Source organism: Pollicipes pollicipes, unplaced genomic scaffold, assembly GCF_011947565.3.
Source record: "Pollicipes pollicipes isolate AB1234 unplaced genomic scaffold, Ppol_2.1 Scaffold_3087;HRSCAF=3621_pilon_pilon_pilon, whole genome shotgun sequence".
Lineage (NCBI taxonomy): Eukaryota > Metazoa > Arthropoda > Thecostraca > Pollicipedomorpha > Pollicipedidae > Pollicipes > Pollicipes pollicipes.
In genome coordinates, this window is record NW_023596225.1 from 16,566,800 (window position 1) to 16,572,846 (window position 6,047).

General features: G+C 47.8%; 1 long non-coding RNA gene across 1 annotated transcript; it reads left to right on the forward strand.

The window, feature by feature from the left end:
* Positions 1 to 841: 841 nt before the first annotated feature.
* LOC119089652 (uncharacterized) lies at positions 842 to 3,720 on the forward strand. The gene is made up of 4 exons (XR_005093173.1): positions 842 to 1,123; positions 1,643 to 1,816; positions 2,444 to 2,587; positions 3,203 to 3,720. It is a non-coding gene; the product is annotated as an uncharacterized LOC119089652 (long non-coding RNA).
* The last annotated feature ends 2,327 nt before the right edge of the window (positions 3,721 to 6,047 follow it).

Sequence of the window (6,047 nt, forward strand, 5' to 3'; positions counted from 1 at the left end):
CTAGATTTACAATGAGCCTAGCCTTTTGTCGCCATATATGCAGTGGCTGATCTAGCCTGGAGTTGTTGTTTTTTTTTGGGGGGGGGGGGGGGCAACCGTTCGTCGCCAGCTGGCTGGTGTGGGATCCGAGGTCCAGCACATGGTGTCTCTCGCGAGTACCTAGACGGGACACCATTCAAGCACCGAAATGCTTTTGAATCTTCCATATACAGTATGCATGTTTACAAAGCTCGTAACATAAAACGAGTATGACTAAGCCGCGTCCAAATGCTTTTTGTTTTGATATTCAAATCGCCGCCAACTTTTCTCCATGAATTTTGTCGCCGAAACGGCAGGAAATGTTTGATACCGCACCATCAAAGTTAAAACAGACAGCAAGTAGACGAAACTTTTATGAAGTTCCGAGATTTTTTTAGGGAGGGGGAGGCAAAACGTACTCTCAGAGTTTGGGGGGCCAGGGCCCCGGGCCCCCCCCCCCCCCAGGATCCGCCTATGCATGTATGACGTTCTACACCAATAACATACCTAAACAAGAACTCTCGAATTTCTCGTTTTTAAAATGAGGGTCTTCGGCTGCTCGAAGTTCGAAGAGACCGGGATAGACAGGCCAAGTGGACTTTTAGATTCCCGATCACCATGAGCTGAAGGAAGATAATGTAAGCTATTACATAGTTCTTGGAATAAACTGGTATTTCCAGTGGCTTAGATGATGCCTAACGCATACGGTTGGCGTAATTTCTTCTCGTGAGATACTAGCAGCACTTTAGTGCTAATGTTTGTTGTCATAATGATTTGTTTGCGTCATTTTTGCCCAGGGCCCTGATTCAAGGCCCGTTTGCCTATTGAGGGCGGCTGGCGACGTTAACGCGGAAGTCCGGTGGCCTTCGTGAAGCTGGCGGGTGGTCGACAGGGGCGTTCTGTCTTTCAACTCACTGCGTTCGTGAACATTGGAAAGCAGGCCTCAGGACCGGAAGAATCTCAAACATGGACAGTGCGGCCAAATGTAAAAGTTGGTTTTTCATGATCATCAGCGCGCTTGGTCTCTTTGTGGGCCTTGCAGGGTTCTTTGTGTTCATGTTCACGTTTGCCAATTATCAGGCAGGATCTTTGGCATGCTTTTCAGGTAAGAATAATGACATCTGTGTGTGTGTGTGTGGGGGGGGGGGGGGGGGTATAGCTAAGCTAAGAGTGTTTATGCCATGGCTTTATTGTGTTTATCAGCTGCTAAACCATGTGCTAGTGTAAACAAATGCTGAGGAGGAATTGTACTCCACTGCTACTTGCTAGTAGTGCAAGGCATGCTGCTTTAGATTCCCATGTTGATAGATCAAACAAACATTTAGCTGACCACATTAGATGCATTCACAATATATATGCTTCATGATATCTGTTGAGATTGCCATGTATACATCCTAGTAAACTTGAATATGTTCAGTTTTATTTTGTTGTACAATGTTATATGCAATCATGTGCATTATGTTATGCTGTAAATATCATGTTACTAGTTTTTTCATCAGACATGCATGTTACTTAAGTTGCAAATGCTTGCATGCATTCACATATGGTTGCCAGCTGCTGTGTATGTTTATGGAGTTTTCAGTGCAATAACCACACTCAGTGAGTGATCTTGATCTGTTCTCAGGTCTGCTGGCTGCTCTGTGTCTTCACCTTCAGATACTGGACCATTTTGATCTGATGGAAGCCTGGTATAACCCAGTCATCATGAGGCGGGTTGCCATATTTGCCATCACTGTTCTGCTTGGCATTCTGGCATTGATGGGGTGGTATCTCAGCAATGTCATCTCCAAACATGAAGGTATGGATCAGTTTGGGTCCCTGTAAAGGGAGTGCCACCTTTTGGGTCAAACTTGTACTGCTTTACATACAAATGGATCATTGGACCATGTCAGATTTCAGGTGCTGTTTGTTTTTTTCAGTCTTTTCGCTAATGGTTCCATCAACTATGATTCTTTTCACATTTCAGCTGACTAGGCTGTTTTCTTGCTTATCAACTAACATATTTTCTTGGACTTTACTTTATTGCATTTCCACCAACTCTCATGTTCACCATTTTCATATCCTGCACTATATGCGCCTATAGCTAGGCCTTTTGCTTAGAAGGTGCCTGTTGTGAGAAAATTGGTTTGTCAGTTGCATGATAGCATCACTTATTTTAATCTGCCGATGTTTTCAGAACATCCTAACTATGTGCACACCTGGGATGTAATCCCCTGCTGTGAGAACAAGTGCCTGGGCCATCAGCAACATGAAGGTCCTCATCCCCATGTGTGCTACAAATGTGTTGAACCTTCAAATAGACCTTGTGGGTGCAATATGCTGGTCCATATTTGTGAGCTCTTTTTTGCATGGGGTGTAGCGGTGGCCCATCACGAGGTTTGAACAAGGCCAGTCTGTAAAAAATGTGTGTGGTCTATTTGGACAGGTTTCTACCCAATTGAGACAAGCAACTCAGTCCGTGCAGTGATGTGCTTCTTGACCTTGAAGTGGGCCATCTCCCTGCTGGCATTCTCAGTTATTTACCGACGGAAAATGGTGCAACGGGCTTTCGCCTACCACACCCTACCAGGTACGAAGTGTGCATTAGCATCCAGTAAAATTTAGCTGGATTGGTTATTGACACATGGCTTTACTGTCCTCACTGTCACCCGGAGTTGTCACCCCGTGTTATGAGGGCTTGGTATCGTTACCACAAACCGCAACAGTTCGTGTAAGCCAGGCGCACTTTGGACCGATTTGTACCAGGACTTCCATTCTGGACCTTAACAGAACCTTGGCCGCGTCAGCTCCTCAAACGTGACAATTTCGTGCAAGTGAGCATGCAGCATTCACTGGGTGACGATCCGGTACCCGGCCGTATTATTGCTCACATTGCAAAAAGCAAGACTCTTGTCGAGCCAATATCGACAGCCAATCATGTCGAGAGGCACCCTTGCGTTTTGTCTCCAGTCTTATAGGACGACTCATCGACCTCGCAAATGCTTTACAAAACAGTCAAAAACAAAGAAGTCAGCACAGTGGGAAATGCCATGGAGAACATGCGCTTTCAGTTGGGTTGCAGCAAGTAACAATATCACACTAGTCTAGACTCGCCCGGTGTGTTTTGTACGGGGAGCGGCGCAGGAGCAGATGACTATGTACACCACACATCACAACCAGTGCAATCGCCGTCGCGTGCCCCCAGAGGAGCCGGAGGATGCGTCGCCCGTGCCGACCTGACTCGGCTCGGCTGGCGGCTGACCTCGGCTGACACCAGCTGACCCGCGTGGTGTCCTGCGCCGCAACACGGAGAGGACGGGAGCAGCGAACCGTCATCGACCGACCGCTTATCGCGCGGGCCAGGGATACCCAAATACGCACACATCGTGTTCGCCTCGTGTCGTGCTTGGGTTTAGTTACTCAAATGTACATGCACGACGAAGGGCCACGTGAACCAGTGATACATAGCATGCACGGATTGTAGTCGCCTTGTGTCATACCTGGGTGGAGTTACTTGACTGTGATTGCACGGAGTGTGAAAACGAATCTCTCCGCTTAAAAACGGTTGCTTTGGCAACTGCGTTTTGAGCACCTAGGGGTGTATCGTTTCAGTGTATGGCGGATGGTGAACCCAAACTCAAACTTCGTGATAAAAAGGTTTGTCATGCACTGTACTTAAATGCGATTGGGTGTGTCATACACATATATTTTGATAAACCGTCAGCTGTTGGTTGTTGCAGAAGCGTGCGCATCCTATTTGCTGGGTTGGAATTGCCATCGCTGAACATGGGAGCGAAGCCGGAGCTCGGGTCGAACACGTTATGTGTATGGTGCCGAACTGTTAAGACGACTGTATGTACCAAACTCCACACGGCTCGTTCTTAATTTCAACTCGTGCCCGAAAAATGTCCGGAACTTGGGGTATTTGGCCAATGGTCATTTTGTAGGCTCCATAAATTCGTGTAAAGCAAACAACAGCAACATATAAAAATCGTTACGACGGGCCCCCTTGACGAGCTGGTCTTGAAGGGAGTGTCCCAACTTGGGGCATGTTTAAAAGAACATGCTCTGGTGAAATCGCAGGGCTGGTTACACCATATGATAACATTGAGGAGCGTGATTACAGCAACGGCAAGACATGATAAGGATATCAGTTTTAATTATTTTCAAGTCCAAATTGCGCTGCCAACGGTTTACAACAGCACTACGCTTCCTCCCTGTAGTCGTGACCGCCGCCGTCGGACGCCCCCCCCCCCCCCCCCCTCCCGTGCGAATAAAAGAACATTAGTGTTTGGCCCAGCAGGCAGAGGGCTGTTGCCTAGAAGCGCATTGGTGGACGTTTGAACCGCGTCGCGTGGATCATGTGATGCTCCTGTTCCCAAAGCGAAAGTGGGTCTCGAAAAGAGGCACTGTGGTAAACGCCAGAGGGGAGAAAAAGAAACCATGGTATAACGTTTCTTAAAATGCGCGGGAGAATAGCTTCATGTTCGCTTATATTTTTGTCTATTGATGCAAACTTTCGTGGCGTTTATTACCATAGCATGTTGACCCAAGTGTGTAACAAACATAAGAGAAAACGCACCGGAAATAGGAAGGCAAGTTAAATGCGCTACTTTCATAGCGGTGAACAGGGGTTCAAATGAGATTTCTACCGCAGGGCCGGCTACTTCAAATCGAAATTCTGAGCTATTGTGAAGCATTTGGAGAAAAGTGGTGTACCTGATCAAATCGTACGCGTCTGATGTAGTAATAAAAGAAAAGTACAAAAAGGCAGGATACTCCCTTTAGCGTCAACTAGCCCGCATTATTGTTGTCTCAGCAGACCGACTTGACCCGTCCAGAAGAGCTCTTGGCAAGGCTGCACCCTTGCAAACATCCGCGCGGCCGTAGGATTTCCGGCAACGCTTGTCAGTTCTCAGAAAGCTGTACGTGGTATTTTCAAAACGGAAATTCGAGCTGTTTTGTGAGGCGGCGTTTTTGTACAACTGCGCATCATTTCGTAGAAATATCGCCACCATGTTACACCCTCTCATTCCACTAACATGGGAAACGTATCGTCTTCAAATCGCAAAAAAATCTGGAGACGTGGCTCGGAAGCAGGCGCAGATCTCGTTGACCAGGCGCCGCGGGAAGACGGGGCTTGTTACGGAGCACAGGGACAGTCGTACTGGCAAGTGTGGAGGTCAGTGCGTGCAGATTCACGTGCCATCGTGCGCGTGCGCCAATCAGGGATCCGGTAGTTTTAGGACGTTTAAAAAGGTCAAAAAGGTGTCTGACTTCGGTAGCGCGTCAAGCTTCAAGGTTTTAGGTGGAAAATGATAGGTATTACAGCTGATTCCGGGCTGCAGCGTAATCCTGACCCCGTATTCATATATTATCTGAATTTTCCGCTGATTTCGGTCCCGTGAGGAGCCTTGGCGAAGACGTTTCAGTATCCCTGGTGCCATTTGCCCTGTTAACGCAGAGACGGATGTGATGCCGGCTTTACGACGTAGGCTGTGGTCAATGCACCATCTGCAGGTCATCAAGGGGTCTTGACACCGTCCCCGTATCAACACTGCTCATGGGCACGCCAGTAACAGTCCGGAAGCCGCTAAACGCCCATTTTTTCCGAAACCAGCCTCACATGCCACACCGCGTTGCGGCCTTAACTGGATGGGATCCGGCCATGATCCGCATGCGTGTGGTTCGTTTTGCTACGACCAGTATCTATCCACGATATTCGCATCTTCATTGCGTGTGCTATGACCAATATCCATTCACGATAGTCGCATTTCCATTGCGTGTGCTATAGCCAATATCCATCCACGACATTCGCATCTTCATTGCGTGTGGCAGTCACCAAAAACGCCGCTATTCCAAACTGAGATATCTTGTTGATGGAACTACGGGCTTTGAAAACCCAGAGCCAGCCAACATTTCAGCGCTTATCAACGAAAGCTAAACGTAACTGCACCTCCGCTAGCCAGACTGACGGAAGTAGGATATCCCAATAGATTGGTGATCTCGACAGTACGTCCTAGTGTGTCCGAGGGCGAATATTTCTAGTG